The sequence below is a fragment of the Paroedura picta genome, chromosome 14 (genome assembly GCF_049243985.1).
Source record: "Paroedura picta isolate Pp20150507F chromosome 14, Ppicta_v3.0, whole genome shotgun sequence".
Lineage (NCBI taxonomy): Eukaryota > Metazoa > Chordata > Lepidosauria > Squamata > Gekkonidae > Paroedura > Paroedura picta.
In genome coordinates, this window is record NC_135382.1 from 18,018,921 (window position 1) to 18,038,677 (window position 19,757).

The 19,757-nt window shown below is 47.7% G+C and overlaps 1 protein-coding gene across 2 annotated transcripts in view; it reads left to right on the forward strand.

Annotated features, from left to right (window-relative positions):
- The first annotated feature begins 2,600 nt into the window (after positions 1-2,600).
- ARHGEF5 (Rho guanine nucleotide exchange factor 5) overlaps positions 2,601-19,757 on the forward strand; it is a 62,552-nt gene continuing 45,395 nt past the window's right edge. The window contains exon 1 of one of the 2 annotated variants that reach the window (XM_077309990.1): positions 2,601-2,823. The gene's annotated coding sequence lies outside the window, so the exon portion shown is untranslated. The remainder of the gene's footprint in view (positions 2,824-19,757) is intronic. The other variant, XM_077309992.1, reaches the window with a different exon arrangement.

Consider the following 19,757-nt stretch of genomic DNA (forward strand, 5'->3'; position numbering starts at 1 on the left):
AGTTGAACAAATGACTCATGTGCCTGCAATTAGTATATCTATGCTGAGCCAGTTTCCTAATGCTTCCTCCCCCAAGGGGAGGCGCTGAGGGGAGATGGTGTGTTGGCAGGGGAAGTCCACATGGTGTTCAATATTCTGAGCGTTCTGGCCTCAACTAAAAGCGGAAGAGCTCCGTGGAGCTGTATTAGTTCCACCAGGGCCCTGATGTTCTCCAGGTGCTCATTCCACCAGGCAGGGGACAGAGCTGAAAAGGCCCTGGCCCAGGTGAGGCCAGGTGCACTCCTTTAGGGCAAGGAATCACAAGCTGGTTCTCTTTTTTCCTGAAGGGATTCTCTTTCTCAAGATGACCTCCCCCCCCCCTGGGCTTAAGACAAGGAGAAAATAATAGAACTGCTTTTTAAAAAGGGCTCCTGGTGGCCATCTTGAGTACCAGCACCGACAAAGTTGTCACATGCCAGGTCGGCAGCTAGGGGGCCTCTCCTCTGAAGACCCTGCCTGTCGCCAACACCAAGCGGTGTCCCTTGGGCAGGATGTTGGCTTTCCCCAGCAGCACTGTAGCCTTGTGAGCCCAGTCACGAATGGTCCAGAAAGCCAGACAGAGCTTCATTAAAAAGGAAAAAAGAACACAAGACAAAAAAAGTAGTTCTGGGTGAGCCTCAACTCACAGACCCACAGCTTAGTATCTTTGGTCCACCAGCATGAGGATCATTCTCGTTTCTTCCCCAGTAGCTGTGTGTTGTTTGTTTCCCTCAAAGGAGCTCTCCTGTGACCAGTGATCCCCTCCCACCTTCCCAGCCTAGGGTTGTCAGCTCTGGGTTGGGAAATATGTGGAGGTTTTGGGGGTGACACCTGGAATATAATGCCATGGAGTCCCACCCCACTAAGCAGCCATTTTCTCCAGGGGAAGTGATCTCCATCACCTGGAGATCAATTGTCAAGGCGGGTGATCTCCAGGCCTCACCTGGAGGCTGGTAACCCAATCCCAGGGCATGGATGAGGCATACCAAGTCTACTTCCTGAGTCAGCTGCCTCAGTTTACCTCAGGTTCAGGCTCCCTCTGTGCTTCAGCCCTTTCCTCTGTCTCCTCTTGGTTCAGAAGCCTTGGATGATAAGGAAGAGTAAGGCAGTCATTTACGGCAGGGGTAGTCAACCTGGCAGGGGCTCATGGGAATTGTAGTCCATGGACATCTGGAGGACCACAGGTTGACTACCTCTGATTTACAGTTTGCAATCGCAGAAGGCCTCTCCCTAGGAGACCTTGACCACTCCCTTTTATTCTCCACCTGCAAGGGGCGCATGTCTGATTCCCCATGCTGGGTTCAGAGCAAGCATCTCTCCCCCACAGTATGTCATGAGATTGCTTCGAGCCATTTTCAAATATCACATAGAGATAGAGCACTATTATCCTTTTTGAAGCCTGTCCTTCCAGTGTGGGCCAGGAACGACAGGTATGAGCAAACACAGAGGGGGGAAATGCCACCCAATGTGGACAGGGCAGCTTTAAAAAGTCCATCTTCACCACCACCCTCTGGATAAATCTGTCTCAGCTGTGATGTTTCCAGAACAACTGGACCAGAGCAGAAACATGGGAACAAACCAGGGAAAACAGCATAAATGTGGTGGTTGTAAAGTGATGCTTTGATGTTCCCCAAAGGCCGGTTCCTGTTTGATGGCTGCAGGGGGGTAAATCTTTCATGTGAAAGCAACCAACGTAATAATAGTAACCTACCCTAGCAAGATATTGCTTTGATCAGTTGATAGTTAATTCCAGTTCCTTGTCCAGCCAGCCTCTCTAAACTGCTTTATGTTAGAAATCTGTCCCAGAGGAAATTTCAGATTAACTTTGTACCCTTCCACTCAACCCAGTTTTCCAGGGACCTACCACAGTTTCATGTTGACATTGCAATCCTTCCTTATCGTCCAGGTCTTCTTAACCAAGCAGACAACGGAGGAATGTGCCGAAGCACTCAGGCAGCCCAAACAGGAGGTGAAGCGAGGCAGCCAACTCAGGAAGAAGAAGAAGAGTTGGTTCTTATATGCCACTTTTCTCTGCCCAAAGGAGTCTCAGAATGGCTTACAGTCGCCTTCCCTTTCCTCTCCCCACAACAGACACCCTGTGAGGGGAGGGGAGGCTGAGAGAGCCCTAATATCACTGAAGAAGAAGAAGGGTTGGTTCTTATATGCCGCTTTTCTCTACCCGAAGGAGTCTCAAAGCGGCTTACAGTCACCTTCCCTGTCCTCTCCTCACAACAGACCCCCTGTGAGGTGGGTGAGGCTGAGAGAGCCCTGATATCACTGCTTGGTCAGAGCAGTTTTATTAATATTTTTTCCCCTTCAAAAGTATCTTAGTCTTCACTGATTGTGCTACAAAGTTCAAAAATAACAATCCAGGAACTGAAGCCTGCAGATTCATCCACGGGACGAGTCATCGCAGCGGAAGTTATTAGCGGGTTTCAATCTCCACCCAACTGAGCAGCAAGTCCCCGGCATGCCTCCCTTTCTGCATCCGACTGCTGCTTCCCTTTGTGCTTGGCTCCCTCCCCTCCACCCCCACCCCTCAGGCTTCCACCAGGTGTATGCATCTCTTCATTTCCTTACTAGACTCTGTACTGTGGAAGAGACCAATCAGCCTGTCTCTCGGCTGGCTTCCTGTCTCTCCCTGCTCCAGTAGGTGTGTCCACACTCACCTGGAAAACTTAAGACACAAATGAAATACCTTCAGCCTCGGGGAGGCCAGGAAACCTTCAACCCGATTCCCGCCGGAGCTATGGCCCCAGCCGGGCCCACCAGCTGCCCGGGTCTCCAGGACGGGACACTCGTCAGGTAGGAGCCTGGGTCTCACCTGTCTTCAGTTGTTCCATGGAGGAGGCAAAGTTTGCTCTGTGGCCACATTCCAGAGAGAATCGAGGAGGGAGGGTGAGCCAGCGAAGAAGGAGGGAGGGAGCAGCGTGGGGCCTTGCACACAAATTCCAGCTGAGCTGTGTCAGATTTAATCACAGTCACAATGGGATCTGACAGGCAACTTCAGAGGAAGATGGAAAAAACAGGGACCCACCGTCTAAAATAGATATATATGTAGGGCAATACCCGGTCGGTGGTTTTTTTATGGTGTTTTCCTTGTTAGCAATAGTAGCCAAGAGTACGGTTTGTTACTTACTGGACATCTTTGCTTTCCTGTAAAGACTGTCTCCCAAGGAGGCTGGGCTTATTTCTCAGGTTTCCCCACTCCCAGGGTAAAAGTCAAGGGGTCAAGAGACTCCGGTCCCTAGGAGAAAACCCAGTGGGAGTGAGGGAATCACAGGATCTGCCTTTCAGGGTACGCTGCTTGGACTCAGATCCCATTGCATAAAGATCTGAATAGCAGAGCAGTCAGGTATGGGGCTGCAGCTGGAGAAATGGCTGCAATTAAGACAAAGTTTTGGAAGGCTCTGGCCCGTGGCTGCACAGCTGAACTCTTGTCAACATCTTGCCATCATCCAGGGCCAGATTGACATGGGAGTAGGGCTATCTTGTCTTCCGTCCAAGGGAGGATTATTCCCCCCCCCCCCGCCCAGAGAAGCAACTCCCTTGACGTCTGTCCTTAGAGATGAATAATTCCAGCGTCAGCTCCTGCTTCAGGGGGCTTCTGAGGACGGCAGCAGAGCCACACAGATGGGCACGAACTCTGGACATCTCTGTGTTTTCCTTCCTGGTCTTATCGGCTGAGGTCCTGTGACTTTTATGGGGTGCACATGTCGGAGGTAATGATCAAGTCACGGGGGCAAGAGACTTCTGTTGCTCCCTCCCTCCAGCCATGAGAATACGTAATTCTAACTGCCTCTTCCAAAGGCTGGTTGGCATAAAGGGAACCTTTAAGAGTCCTGCATTTCTCCTGCATGGCTCTGACTCATCTGTCTTCACACAGATCAGGCTTTCTCAGCCAGGGTTTTCTGAAACCATGGGGTTTCTTGACAGCCCTGGAAGGGTTTTCTGAATGGGTGGGAGTTAATTTTTCATATTTTTAAAAAATATGTTAAACATTGATTGGTTGATGCGGTCATGCCGACCCCCCCTCAGGTAGCCAATGATGAGCTGGGAGGGGGAGGGGCCCCAGCTAGGCCTGTTCACAGCTATACTTCCCAACCGCATTCTGCACAATTGTGCCACTTCTGGGGTTCCTTGAAGCCTGAAGAATGTTTATAAGAGTTGAGAAAGGCTGGCATAGATGGTCATCAGGAGTGGTCCAGGCTGCTTCTGCCATTAGAGATTCAGAATATGACCATTCCACATAAAATAAATTTCCTCCCTGATTAGCATCCAAGGCAGTTTTAGAATACTTCAGATAGACAAATGAACCCCAGAGCTCAGAGTGCAGCTTAAACTGTGCAAAACACAAAGGGGGGGGGGGAGAGCAGGAGATGTACTGTTTGTTGAGGAATCAAGATGTATCATTTAATAAATTTATCCATCGGTAATAAATGAAGGGAGTGAATAATAATTCTGGAGGTGAGCAAAAATGAAAGGAGGTCAATATCGTGTGGACAAACCCGCCAGGATGCCCTAGAGCAGGGGTAGTCAACCTGTGGTCCTCCAGATGTTTGTGGACTACAATTCCCATGAGCCCCTGCCAGCATTTGCTAGCAAGGGCTCATGGGAATTGTAGTCCATGAACATCTGGAGGACCACAGGTTGACTACCCTGCCCTAGAGTTTAACAGCACCAGGGAGACGAGTATCTGATGACATTTTCATAGGTATCCTTACCCAGCAAGAAGGACTGGGGTTTGAAGCTGGTAATTATTACGGGCCATCAAGTGTCTTATGATGACCCCTCATGGGGCTTTGAAGGCAAGGGACGAGCAGGGTGTTTACCCTTGCTTTCCCCTTCATAGCTGACCCTGGGATTCCTGGGTGGTCTCGCATCCGAGTGCTCGCTACGCTTACGTTCTGAGCTCTTGACAAGCTTGGGCTAGCCTGGGCCATTCAGGCCACTGTGACTGATAGGTCTGCATCTGCAACTGAACTGATCACCCAGGCCTTTTCAAGCTTCTAGGTGTATTGTTGGCGTGGATCAGGATGCATGTAGATCTAGCCATTGAGCACAACTTGCACAACGTTCAGCCAACTTTCAACCAGAGCCAGTGTGGTGTAGCAGTTACAAAATGGTGGACTCTAATCTTGAGAACTGGGTTGCATTCCCTACTTCTCCTTATGAAGCCAGCTGGGTGATCTGAGGCCAGTCACAGTTCTCTAAGAGCTGTTCTTGCAGAGTAGTTCTCTCAGAGCTCTCTCAGCCCCACCTACCTGACAGGGTGTCTGTTGCGGGGAGAGGAAGGGAAAGGATTTGTAAGCTGCTTTGGAATTCCTTTGGGTCGCTGAAAAGCGGGATATTTAAAAACTCAGCTTTTCTTCTTCATTTCAGCTGCTAATTACTCATTTAGGAGGCTCTAGCTATTATTCCAGAAAATAGACCCCCTGATGGCAGAGCAATAGTCTATTCTTGATAGTCACATAGCACTGACAACCCCCGAGAGACATGGGGAAGGGGAGTTCAACGTGGAAGTGCATCAGGGCAATGCTCTAGAATTCATCCCAAATAGTAAATGGTTTTACCACAAAGTTTTGGTTAATCCTAGAGAGTCACCCTGATGCAGTGATGTCACTTCAAGGTTTGCACAGAAGAGCCAGCTTAGTGTGGTGGCTAGGAGTGCAGACTTCTAATTTGGCGAGCCGGGTTTGATTCTGCGCTCCCCCACATGCAACCAGCTGGGTGACCTTGGGCTCACCACAACACCAATAAAGCTGTTCTAACCGAACAGTAATATCAGAGCTCTCTCAGCCTCACCCACCTCACAGGGTGCCTGTTGTGGGGAATGAAAGCCACTTTGGGACTCCTTCGGGTAGAGAAAAGCAGCATATAAGAACCAACTCTTCTTCTTCTTCTGTTGTGGTATTGGTGCCACTTGAATTCCATACCCCCCTTTTCTCCCAGTATACCAACTAATCAGGTACTGCCGGAAGGCCTAAAAGCAGGGAAAGAAGCCCCGTTATCCCCTGCTGTTCTTTCTCAGTAGTGGTTTACATAATCTAGAGGTTGTATTGAGCCTTCATGGCTAATGAACAAATAAATAAATAAACCGTCATTGATGGTTCTGTCCTTCATGAATCTACCTAATCCCTTCTAGTTTAGTTTAACCCCTAAACAGTTGACCATCACAACTGCATCCAGTGGCAATGAGTTCCGGAAGTTCATTTTTTAGTACAGAAGTGCTTCCTTTTGTTGGTTCTGAAGCTACTGTCCTTTAGCTTCAGGGGTTGCCAGGGAGGGAAAGTGATTATGACCCACTTTCTGCATCTTGTGCCACATTTTCAAAACCCACTTTCTCTCCCCTGGCCCCTTAGTCATCTGTTCTCTCAACTACTGAGTCCCCAGCCCCTTAGCCCTTTCCCAGTAGATAGGTGCTGCATCTCCAGTATCTTTTGTTGTGAAAAAGAAGCCATAGCTTGGCCTGAAGCCAGCCTGAAAAGAGGCTAGAGCAAGGGTATTATACAAGACGTGGAGTTAGTTCACTACTGCTCTCTCAGTCACTGTGCCCAGAATGGGTAAATGAAGGACTGGGTGGTAATTGGCCAGGTCATTTCTCTGTAGGGATAGTTTATTGAGTAGTGCATGGATTCCTGCCTCTTGGCGTGGCTGTGGGAAGGTGCTCTCAGTTAGTGAAAGGCTTATAATAGCTACTAAGTGTTTGACGTGGACCTTTGATCATTTTAACAGTCCTGATGGGTACGTAATGTCCTCCACAGATCCCAGGATTTTGTCAACATCCATCACAGAAAGTATGTCAAAATGACCCTTAAATAGACCAGTTGGTGCATTAGGCTTTTCTTCCAGAGTATCTGTTATAAACTGACATCCAGTTCAGAGAGCGTTAAGCATGGCTTCAGAAGAAGAAGAAGAGTTGTTTTTTATATGCCACTTTTCTCCACCCAAAGGAGTCTCAAAGCAGCTTACAATGGCCTTCCCTTTCCTCTCCTGACAACGGACACCCTGTGAGGGAGGTGAGGCTGAGAGTGCCCTGATATTACTGAAGAAGAAGAGTTGGTTCTTATATGCCGCTTTTTTTTACCTGAAGAAATCTCAAAGCGGTTGACATTTGCCCTCCCTTTCCTCTCCCCACAGCAGACACCCTGTGAGGTAGGTGAGGCTGAGAGACCCGGATATTCCTGCTTGGTCAGAACAGCTCTATCAGTGCTGTGGCGAGCCCAAGGTTACCCAGCTGGTTGCATGTGGGGGAGCGCAGAATCAAACCCAACTTGCCAGATTAGAAGTCCACATTCCTAACCACTACACCAAAGAAAAGTCCTGCCTCACCAAACTTTTGCAGGTGAACCAAGGAACCTGTTCTACACTAGCCATACTCTTGTCCTTCCTGATCATCGTTGATTACTCTGACGGGCAGCAGATCTCCACAGTCTCAGGCAGAGGTTCTTCCCCTCACCTGCCTTCTGCTTCTTTGAACTGGATGTGCCGGGAACAAAGCCAGGGGACACCTGCATGCCGAGCACAGCTTTGTGACTTAGCTGTGGGAGTTCTTTGTGAGTGTCACCAAATTAAGGGATAAAGGAGATCTAGGACAGGGGTAGTCAACCTGTGGTCCTCCAGATGTTCATGGACTACAATTCCCATGAGCCTCTGCCAGCGTTCATGGGAATTGTAGTCCATGAACATCTGGAGGACCACAGGTTGACTACCCCTGATCTAGGAGACAATCTGTTCTCACAGTGCAATCCTAAACGGAGCTGGAAGGGTGTAACTCTGTTTAGGTTTGTGCCCTAAGACCTCCGAGAAGCTTTTTGATTAAAATCTCTAATCAGATGCTCCTGCTTAAAATCAAAAGTCACTGGACAAAAGGTTGGATCTTGGGCTTAGAAATCAGCGAAATAAACTGAAGCAGAGGACGGGAGTAAACGGACAGTTCTTGCAAAGTATCAGTAGGTGAGACTTTGATAAGATCTTGGCAGACTGCCGTGACAGATACTGTTCTCGATAGAGCAGGCTTTCTCAACCAAGGTTTCATAAAACCCCAGGTGTTCCTGATGGCCCTGGAAGGGTTTCCTGAATGGCTGGGAGTTAATTAAATGTTTACATATTTTTAACAAATGGTTAAACATTTAATTATTTATTTATTTTCTTGGATTTTTATACTGCCCTCCCACATGGCCCAGGGCGGTTTACACGGGAATGTTGTGGGATATATAGAACATTATACATTAATAACAGTAACAACGATAGGTCAATAACAATTCCGACAGTAAACATAAGTTTGACAGGTTAGCATAAGTAACTAATTGAACAGTTTCAATAGAACAGCTTTAACAGAGCCCCTAGAGAGGTCAGAATCGTTCACATTAATGGAGGGTATGATTTGAGGGCAGACCGCCAGATGTTTCTAGGTCGGATTAACCTCAATCAAATTCCTGGGGGAGGAGCTCCCCTTTTATTGGGTGATATCATCATCTATGGTCAGGTTGACCCACCCACCTCTCCCAAAGTGGCCAATGATGAACCTGGAGGGGCTGGGAAAGGAAGGGTGGGTGTGTCCACAGCTCTTCTTCCCAACCATATTCTGCATGTGGTGCCACCTCTGGCGTTCCTCGAAGCCTGAAAAATGTTCTCAATAGTAAAAAGAAACTGAGAAAGGCTGTGATAGGCCATTTGTCTATCACATTTGTCTATGAGCCTCTTGTGGCGCAGAATGGTAAGGCAGCAGATATGTAGTCTGAAGCTCTGCCCATGAGGCTGGGAGTTCAATCCCAGCAGCCGGCTCAAGGTTGACTCAGCCTTCCATCCTTCTGAGGTCAGTAAAATGAGTACCCAACTTGCTGGGGGATAAAACAGTAATGACTGGGGAAGGCACTGGCAAACCACCCTGTATTGAGTCTGCCATGAAAACGCTAGAGAGGGCGTCACCCCAAGGGTCAGACATGATCCGGTGCTTGCACAGGGGATACCTTTACCTTTACACTTCTTAGCTGTCATTTCTTAGCTGTTTCTCCCGTTTCTCTTCACCCAAGAGCCTAAAGACATCTTGCTTTTTAATTGCTGGACTGCCCGTTGAACTGACTACATTTCAGCTCCTTTCTAAACTTCCATTTTGCAGCTCCTTCCCCAAAGCCCATCTCCCCATTCACATCACTAGCTGCTGGGGGAGGAAACATTGGGAGCGCTGTCGTAATGTGGATCAGTGATATAACACGTTATTGGGCAAAGGGGGTAACTTAACAGCTAGATCTGTAACATGTAATCCCACCCTAAGTGAGTAAGGTTGGCTTGTTTTTGTATTGGCCAGATGCCATGGCAATAATTCATTTCTTCCCCCATTCACCTCTGTTCTCCGCTAACACGTATTTTTGCTCACACTTACTTATTTAGTACTGTAAGTAGGTTAGTTGAGGAAGAACAGCTATCATTCAATCCGCACCTTGCAGAGCAGAGCAAGAATGGAGTTAAAACAGGTCTGTTACTCATTCGCTGTCGGTGACACTATGCCAAATCCAAAGCAGTTCATCTGCAGTTAAGCCGTGAGGGACATGTGCTTGAGCATCATGTTGCTCAGGGCCACGTTAGACATTATGCAAAATGTGGGGGCTGCCAAAAATGAGTGTCATAAGGGTATACCCCCTCCCCATCCTCGACACGAAAGTCTGGAAGAAGCTATCCGTGACCTGGCATTGCATCCTTCCATCTCTGCACTGCTTCCCCTCCTGCAACATCTGGATCATAGAATCATAGCATCATAGAATAATAGAGTTGAAAGGGACCTCATGGGTCATCTAGTCCAACCCCCTGCACTATGCCTTTTAAATACTTGAAGATGGTTACCAGATCCCCTCTCAGTCATCTCCTCTCTAGGCTAAACAGACCAAGCTCCCCCAACCTTTCTTCATATGTCTTTGTCTCCAAACCCCTCACCATCTTTGTTGCCCTCCTCTGGACACATTCCAGTTTGCCAACATCCCTTTCCAACTGGGGTGCCCAAAGCTGAACACAGTACTCCAAATGAGGCCAAACCAGAGCAGAGCAAAGTGGCACCATCACCTCCCGTGATCTGGACACGATACTCCATTTGATACAGCCCAAAATCCCATTTACCTTTTTAGCCACTGAATCACGCTGCTGACTCATGTTCAATGTATGGTCTACTAAGACTCCTAAATCCTTTTCGCATATGCTACTGCCAAGTCTCCCCATCTTATATTGGTGTATTTGGTTTCCCCTACCTAAATGCAGAACTTTACATTTGTCCCTATTGAACTTCATTCAGAGGGATCAGGCCCCTCTTGCACCTCTGACCACCCCAGCAAGGGTTGCCCATTTCTAGGTGGTGGCTGGAGATCTTGGGTGATTACACCAGATCTCCAGGTGATAGAGATCAAGTCACCTGCAGAAAATGACTGCTTTGAAAGGTAGATTTTGGCATTATACTCATTGAAGTCCCTCCCCCCCCACAAATCCCGCCCTCCTCTGGCTCCACCCCCAAAGTCTCCAGCTATTTCCCAACCTGGAGCTGGTAACCGTAATCCCAGCACAGGACCCCCTCCCCTTGCCCCCATGCATAACTGTACTGGAAAAAAAGAGAGGTTCTTTCTGACCATCCAAAGGGCTATGCACTGGATCAGGGGTAGTCAAACTGTGGCCCTCCAGATGTCCATGGACTACAATTCCCAGGAGCCCCCTGCCAGCGTTCGCTGGCAGGGGGCTCCTGGGAATTGTAGTCCATGGACATCTGGAAGGCCGCAGTTTGACTACCCCTGCACTGGATTGTGGGACCTGCCTGGAGAGAAGGCATGTGGGACAGATGCTGTAGGAAGGAGGGGAGATTGAGTGGATGTGGGCTGGATCCAACCCTTTATGGGTATGCCTAACACAGTGATGTGGAAAATGGTCCTGAATAATTATTGTTATGAAGGAGTGAACTGGCCAGTTTCATTTAAAAAGTGACTTGACTTTTATTAATAAATTTATTAGTAGCAGTCATGTCGTATTCTGTTACTCAGTGGAAGAAACTCAACATCCAACTGGATTTTCTCTTTCTTATGCATTTTATTTTGATGGAAGAATCTCAGCAATCAAGATTCAGAAAACCTTTATCAGCATAAAAATTAGATCCATAATGAGTAAAGTTCACAGACAAGAGTATATAGCAGGGGTGGCCAAACAGTGGCTGTTCAGATGTCCGTGGACTACAATTCCCATGAGCCCCTGCCAGAACGTCCATGGACATCTAAAGAGCTACAGTTTGGCTACCCCTGGTCTATAGTATGATAGTAACAGTAGCTTACTCGATACCAACAGTCTCCATCAATGGGAGACTTATTCTTAAAATGGCCAACAAAATTGTAGCTATCCCCAAAATAGTTGATGGGTCTTTCTCACTCAACATCATTTTAACCAGTTGCTTCTCTTCTACACAGTCATGTTTCAATTTCTTCATATAATCGCCTAGGGAATGCTGATATAACAAAAACGTAGGACAACCCAACAGGAAATGCGGCAAAGTATCTGGGACAATGCATCTATGTGAACAAGTGTGAATATCCGTGTGAACAATTAATTTCGTTAAATTAATTTTAGACACAACGGCCCCTAGCTAAGCTTGAAGGAAAGATATTTAACCTTGTTAAAAGAAAGGCTCTATTAAGAGAAGAAGAAGAAGAAGAGTTGGTTCTTATATGCCGCTTTTCCCTACCCGAAGGAGGCTCAAAGCGGCTTACAGTCGCCTTCTCTTTCCTCTCCCCACAACAGACACCCTGTGGGGTGGGTGAGGCTGAGAGAGCCCTGATATCACTGCCCAGTCAGAACAGCTTTATCAGTGCTGTGGTGAGCCCAAGGTCGCCCAGCTGGCTGCATGTGGGGGAGTGCAGAATCGAACCTGGCATGCCAGATTAGAAGTTCGCACTCACCTACCCAAGTAAATTGGCATTGATTTCTATGACAAAGGGATACCCCAGTAACTAGGTGAGCATACCATATGCAGGGATGGCCAAACTGTGGCTCTTCAGATGCCTATGGACTACAATTCCCATGAGTCCTTGCCAGGGATCCATGGGAATTGTAGTCCATGGGCATCCGCAGAGACACAGTTTGGCCACCCCCGCAGACTGATGAGCCCATTGACCAGCAATCAATTAATACAATGCATTTCGGTCACCATCAGATCCCCATCAGATTTCTATTGTGCTGCAAGACAATTAACAAAATAGCTTCATACAGAGACCTCATATCTGCACAACCTAAAATTAAAATTTTTCATGGGATGAACTCACCATCAAGTTCTCCCACAACCCTTCTAAAGACCAATTCCCACCCTCGCTCCATTCACCTTTGCCTTTCAAGGAATGAAGCGACGGCGTTGACCCACCCGCCAAGGGAGAACCCGACGGAAGTGAAACAGCAAGGGCTAATGTATGGAAACGTATGCAGTTTCAAACAGTCCATTTGCTGATGCAAGCCTAAAAATAGCTAACAAAGGGGTGATTCTAACCAGCACGGCTCGTCTAAAACCAGTCTGGCAACCCTGGGAGGTATATGAAATAAAGGTGTAATCATACATGATCTGTTCTTTAGGCCATGGGAAATCATCTCTCCTTACCAGGCAGGGTTCCATTTGTAAATGAAACATGGAGGTGCTTCTAACACAGTGGCTCTCAACCTTGGGGTCACTTGGCTCCTTCCCCGGAGTCACCAGGTTGCTGGTTGTCATGGCGGCAGGAAGCGGCATGCAGAGGCAGGTGGTGGTGGTGGTGGCGGCGGCGGCAGGCCGAGGCTGAAGCCATGGCAATGGCCGCCTCCATGCCGCCTCAATTGTTGTGAGCCTGTGCATGCATGCGTGTGCGCACTTGTGCACTCCATATGTGCGCTGCCATCACCGCAGTCACCGCCAAAGTTGGGGTCACGGCAAGGTTAAGAACTACTGTTGTAACAGATCAATGGGAGGAGTTGGACAGCCCTGTGGACAGCCCTCTCAAAGTTGTCGAGGTAGATATTTGGACATGTAGAATACTCTATGAAGGTGAAAAATTGTTAGAAGCGGTCTCCCCTTTTCGCTTTCTAGTATTGCAAAGCCATAATTCATGAGCAATCACTTGAATTCACTCCCTCCCTCCCTCCCTCCCTGGTCTCGGCCAGAGCTGGCTCACAGTAGCTTACAGTTTAAAAAGGAATGAATAAATACAATATAATAGTGTTATAAAGGTAAAGGTAAAGGTATCCCCTGTGCAAGCACTGAGTCATGTCTGACCCTTGGGGTGACGCCCTCCAGCGTTTTCATGGCAGACTCAATAGGGGGTGGTTTGCCAGTGCCTTCCCCAGTCATTACCGTTTTACCCCCCAGCAAGCTGGGTACTCATTTTACCGACCTCGGAAGGATGGAAGGCTGAGTCAACCTTGAGCCGGCTTCTGGGATTGAACTCCCAGCCTCATGGACAAAGCTTTCAGACAGCTGCCTTACCACTCTGCGCCACAAGAGGCTCTTAATAGTGTTATAGCCAATCTCAATTAAAACAAAAACAATTATACAGAGCAGCGATCAATTTCACGCCATCTCCCCCTTCCGCACCAAAAGAGGCTCCATTCACAGGGCCTTTTCGCACAGGGATCTTTGTTGCAAATTGTTTGCGGAATGAAAAATCGCCATTTAAAATAGTGGAATTCGTCGTTATGCATACCTGCCTGTGTAGTGGAATCAGTTGCGTTTTTTAGCGTTTCCCACAGGCTTCCGGTCTCGGCAGAAATCGCTAGAAAGGAAGCGCTATTGCCAAGCTCGTCCCGCCCCTGGCCGTCAAGCAGCCAATGGGCAGCCGTTAGCATGCTCCCAAACAGCCCCTTTCCCTTTAAGAAAGGTTTAAAAAAAAAAAAACCGACCCATAGCAACGAATCTAGGTAGATTCGTTGCTACGGAGAGACCCATCCAGCTGCCTAATGTGAGCTGTCGTTTGATTGTATGATCGTTTGCACGCTGCCTCGAGTGATAAAAAAAAAATCCCCCCCCCCTCTCACGGGCCCGATTTTCAGCTGAATTTATTTGTAAAAAATAAAGGGACTTTATTTCAGCAAACGGGCTTTTCAGTGGTTTGTGCTTAGTGACTAAAGGTGAAGGACTGAAGCCAGGGAAGCCTCTAAACAGAAAGAGGCTCGCCGGTGCGTTTATCCCCGCTCGCTCGGAGAAAAAAAAATGGTGATCGCTTCGCCGGAAGTTTGGAGGAGAGAGCCAGGGGGAGGGACTTTGAAGAACCAGCAACAATGGTAACGCACAGGTCTTTAGTGCTACTGTTGCAGATTGGTTGCAGGAGTGTATCGCTATCCGGAGGGTGAATCCACTTTTCTGGATTCCCCTGAAAGCGCCACAACGAAGCGCTTTTTGCTGATTGGTTTCAGGATTGTTGCAGATTGTCTACGACGTCGTGGGTTATGGCAAATTAGTGGCGTTTCCAAATAGCAACCATTGTGCTACTTTGAAGCCGTGCGAAATGGCCCACAGAATCGACCAAACACCTGGTGGAAGAGCTGTGTCTTGCAGGCCCTGTGGAACTGTGACAGCTCCAACAGGGCCCTCAACATTCTTGGGAGATCATTCCAATGGGGGGGGGGCAGGACCGAAAAAGCCCTGGCCTGGGTCAAGGCCAGGCGCACTTCACATGGGCTGGAAATCACCAACCTATTATTACTCGCAGAGTGAAGGGCCCTGCGGGGGGCATAGGGAAATAAGCAGTCCCTCAGGTATGTAGGACCCAAACCGCAAAGGCCTTAAAGGTCAGTACCAAAACCTTGAACTTGATCCGGAACACCACTGGTGGTAACCAAGGCAGCTGCCTCAGCACTGGCTGGATGTTGGCTCTCCAAGATGTCCCAGTGAGGACCCTAGCAGCCACATTCCACACCAGGGTCAAGGCCAAGGGAAGGCTTCCGGGTCAAGGCCAAGGGAAGGCTCGCATAGAGCAAGGTACAGAAGTCTAGCCTGGAGGTGACCATCGTGTGTTGCCAGGTGTTTTGGGGCCAGATAGGACGCTAGTAGCCTTGCTTTGCGTATGTGGGAAAATGCCAATTGGCAATCTCTGGTGACTTGCACCTCACTGTATACCATAGAACCATTCTGTCTAGTTTTCTAGGAGCAGGATCTGGGATAGGAGGGGTTTCTTTCTATCCGTTGAAAGACATTTGCTACCCAAGCCTCCTGCGCAGCTGCAGATTCCAAAGTGAAGCTTTCACTGGATTGTTCTCTGAATATTTGCCAAACCGTCCTGTATTTGGCATCTGGTAATGTTTCCCCCCCTCCCCAATATTTGATATTGCACTTCAGCATTTGACTGCTGACAGCACGAGCGAGATCACCACGCCGTGGTATTTATTTAGCACCCGCTGACAGATTTTGGAAATTCATATCTGATGCCTGCAAGGAACAAAACTGTTGAGATATTCCGACAAGACTAAATGACTCATCTTAAAGACCTCGCTTCTTAGAACTGATTGATGAAAGTTTGGCAAATTGTGAATATTTATGAGTACTCGTTCCAGATTTATGATGTATGGGTGTGTTTTGTTTGTTAGCCAGTCTGGAAGTGGATTTCTTTTTTAAAGAATCTCTCAGCATGTGTTGGGTGCATTTATAGTTGTTGTGGGGTGAGGTGGGGTGTTTCTAAGGGAGACACATTTCTGGCATACAAGCCTCTGTGAAGAGCCAGGAAGAGTGGCTGGGAGACAGCAGCAACCATCAATATTCTAACTAGAGTTGCCTGTCCTGTTTTTGGAAATACCTGGAGATTTGGGGGTGGGTGGGATGGAACCTGAGGAAGGTGAACCTCGGGGACAGGAGGGACCACAGATTCCACATTCCAAAGTAACTATTTTGTACAAGGGAGTTCTGTAACCTGGAGACTAGTTGTAATTTCAGGAGATCTCCAGCCACCATCTGGAACTGGTAATTCTGCTTGCTTGCTTGCTTGCTTGCTTGCTTGCTTGCTTGCTTGCTTGTTTGTCTGTTTGTCTGTTTGTCTGTTTGTCTGTTTGTCTGTTTGTTTGTTCATTCATTCGTTTATTATTTTGATTTATATACCCCCGCATTTCCTAGGAACCCGTGGTGGTTCACAGAATAAAACATTAAAATACAATAAAACCCCAATTTACAATAAAACAACCAAGTGGTCAAAGCACCAATAATCTATCCCATCCCACCTCATCCAGACGGTTCAGACGGAGGCCGAGTCTTCTTCCACTAGGAGTAAGTGCAGGTCTAGTAGACCCTAATAGACTTCGGTAGACTTTGGGAAGGGGTCCTTGATGGAAACACCGGGGGTCTACCCTGGCCTCAACCAAACGCCTGGCGGAAGAGCTCCGTCTTGCAGGCCTTGCGGAAAGCTGACAATTCCAATAGGGCCCTCAGCTCATTCAGTTCTAGTTCTAGTCAAGCATTCGGGGTAGTGGTCCCTCTAGTCCAGCGCTCTGTTTCACCCAGGGTGTAAATAAACAGAAGTTCAGCGTTTGAGTAATAATTAGTCATAGGAGCTGCATAGGATATATTCAGCGGTGTTGCTATTCTGCTTAAAACAAGCTTTGCACCCAGTCTGGTGATGTTTCACCAATGAGTCATCTGGGCAATTCTGAGGAGGGCACAAGAATTTCACTAAGAAAAGATTCCCAGGGGTGGAAACAGAGGTCTCAAAGTCTCTGGGGTTTGTAATTATTCACAGTTGCCACAAGATGGCAGAGTGAATTCTGTAAGGATAGATTCAAATGAGTAGCCGTGTTGGTCTGAAGTAGCACAACAGAATCAGAGTCCAGTGGCACCTTTAAGACCAACAAAGATTTATTCAAGGCGTGAGCTTTGGAGTGCAAGCCACCTCCCTGAGGAAGAGTGCTTGCACTTGAAAGCTCACGCCTTGAATAAATCTTTGTTGGTCTTAAAGGTGCCACTGGAAGTAGTCTGAGGAAGAGTGCTTGCATTCGAAAGCTCACGCATAAAATGTGGCAGTGAAATTTCTCTGTCGCCACCCATTTTGTCTGGCCAGTGCCACCTAGCTAATGCTTTCCAGGTAGGGAGGGGACTCTTCTGACACCTTACAATATAAATACCCTGCATACACAGTTGTGTTCTTTTTGCAAACGATTTTGCAAAAGAAGAGTTGGTTAAACTGTGTAATATAGTACAAAATCAATAATAACACATGGGGCATATAAGGAAGATGAAGAGTTGGTGTTTACACCCCACTTTTCACTGCCTGAAGGAGTCTCAAAGTCTCTTACAATCACCTTTCCTTCCTCTCCCCACAACAGACATTCTGTGAGGGAGGTGGGGCTGAGAGAGCTGACAGGACTGCTCTGTGAGAACAGCTCAATAGGGACTGTGACTAGCCCAAGGTCACCCAGCAGGCTGCATATGGAGGAGCCGGGAATGAAACCTCATTCTCCAGATTAGAAACCATTGCTCTTAACCACTACACCACACTGGCTCTCAGATTACACAAAAGTCTTGAGCTGGAAGTTAACAGTTCTTGTTACAACTGCTTGAATTAATTCCATCTACTGGGTCCTAAGTATTTTCACTAGATACATGGACAAGTGTGATTTATCATGTCAATATTCCATCTTCGCCCACCCGCCCCACTAGTCAGAGGGGATTGTTGGACTGTATTTTTGGGTGTAGGAAATTATTCACCAAAGGAAGGGATTGTGCTGTCCACTTAGGACATCTCCTTAAGATCTGCATAAGTATCAGGAGGTTGCTAGTCCTAGTCAGAGGGGATTGTTGGACTGTATTTTTGGGTGTAGGAAATTATTCACCAAAGGAAGGGATTGTGCTGTCCACTTAGGATATCTCCTTAAGAAGATCTGCATAAGTATCAGGAGGTTGCAATGCCCTGATTCTTGTGCAAGGAACTCAATTGTGTGGTGGGATTCCTTGGATGAGATAAAGCCATTTTAATCTGGTTTCCAGCTCAGTGTTGGTGCCCAGATGCCCTCACTAATGTTCGGGTCCTGGAAGAGGCTGATGAAGCAGAAGCACGTTGGTTCTCCGGGACCTCTCAGTGGCTTTCAGTACCGGTGCTGAGGTTTGGTTCTGTTTGCTTCTGGCCACCAACGTCCCACCAGGGACTTTCCCTGTAAATTTCATGGCCAGTTTGCTCTGGTCAAACTTTCTGAGAAACTGATTTATGGTGACCTAATAGACTTAAAGTATACAACCGAAAAGGGAAACAGAAACCCAACCGGACAAGACAAGTCAGGAACTTAGAGGTTGAGTTGCAAATATTTCTTTTGTTTAAAACACAAATATTTATTAGAATACTGTGCATATAGTAAATGTAAAAGCACTGATAAAATCGCAGTAGTATCAACTGTGCAATGCAGCAAGTACAAAATCAACAACAACACATGGGACATATAAGGACGAAGAGGACTTGGTTTTTATACCCCACTTTTCACTGCCCGAAGGAGTCTCAAAGCCTTCCCTTCCTCACCCCACAACAGATACCCTGTGAGGTAGGTGGGGCTGAGAGAGCCCCGATAGAACTGCTCTGTGAGAACAGCTTCTAACAGGGCTGTGGCGAGTCCAAGGTCACCCAGCTGGCTGCATGTGGAGCAGCGGGGAATCAAACCCAGCTCGCCAGATGAGAAGCTGCCACTCTTAACCACTGCACCACGCTGGCTCTAAGAAAAATGACAGGTCACCCAGAATGGAAAACCAAGGGGTCTTCCCAGAGAAGAGGACACGCAGTAATGGGTTTAAACTACAAGTACAACGATATAGGCTAGATATCAGGAAAAAGTTTTTCACAGTCAGAGTAGTTCAGCAGTGGAATAGGCTGCCCAAGGAGGTGGTGAGCTCCCCCTCACTGGCAGTCTTCAAGCAAAGGTTGGATACACACTTTTCTTGGGTGCTTTAGGATGCTTTGGGCTGATCCTGCGTAGAGCAGGGGGTTGGACTAGATGGCCTGTGTGGCCCCTTCCAACTCTATGATTCTATGATTCTTCCTCAGTGGTCAAATAAGTTTAAATGCCCTTGCGCGCTATAAAAATATATAACCTTTGGGCTTGCTAGGTGGTAATGAAATCTGGGAAGTGGTGCTCTAACTGACATGCACTGCATATAAGAATGTCTAATAGGGAGGCCACCTTGTGAAATATTGTTCAAAACTCTCAGGGTTGTCCAGCTCTCATTCAAAGTGCATTCTCATGTGTTAAGCAGAAGAAGAGCATTGCTATTTCTGAGAAGTTGACTTCTGGTGTCCCCATAGGCCAGGGGTGGCCAAACTGTGGCTCTCCAGGTGCCTGTGGACTACAATGTTGGGGCTCATGGGAATTGTAGTCCACAGGCATCTGGGGAGCCACAGTTTGGCCACCCCTGCCATAGGCTTTTCAAGGCAAGAGGTGGCTTGTCTTTGCCGGCCTCTGCTCAGCAACCCTCACCTTCCTTGGTGGTCTCCCATCCAAGTACTAATCAGGCTTCGTGGATCTGATGAGATGGGGCCATCCAGTTCAGAATGGCTTTTTTCCTAACATCTCATTTGCTTAGCTGTTGTGTGATGGCTGGAGACCAGTTTTTGCTGGGCAACTTCTTGCGGTTACCAGACTTTTCGTCATAGAAGTAATAAGAATTAAAAAAAATTATAATCCAAGTGCCTTATAAACACCCTCCCCTTCCTTTCCCCACAACATACACCCTGTGAGGTAGGTGGGGCTGAGAGAGCCCTGAGAGAACAGCACTATCAGGACTGTGACTAACC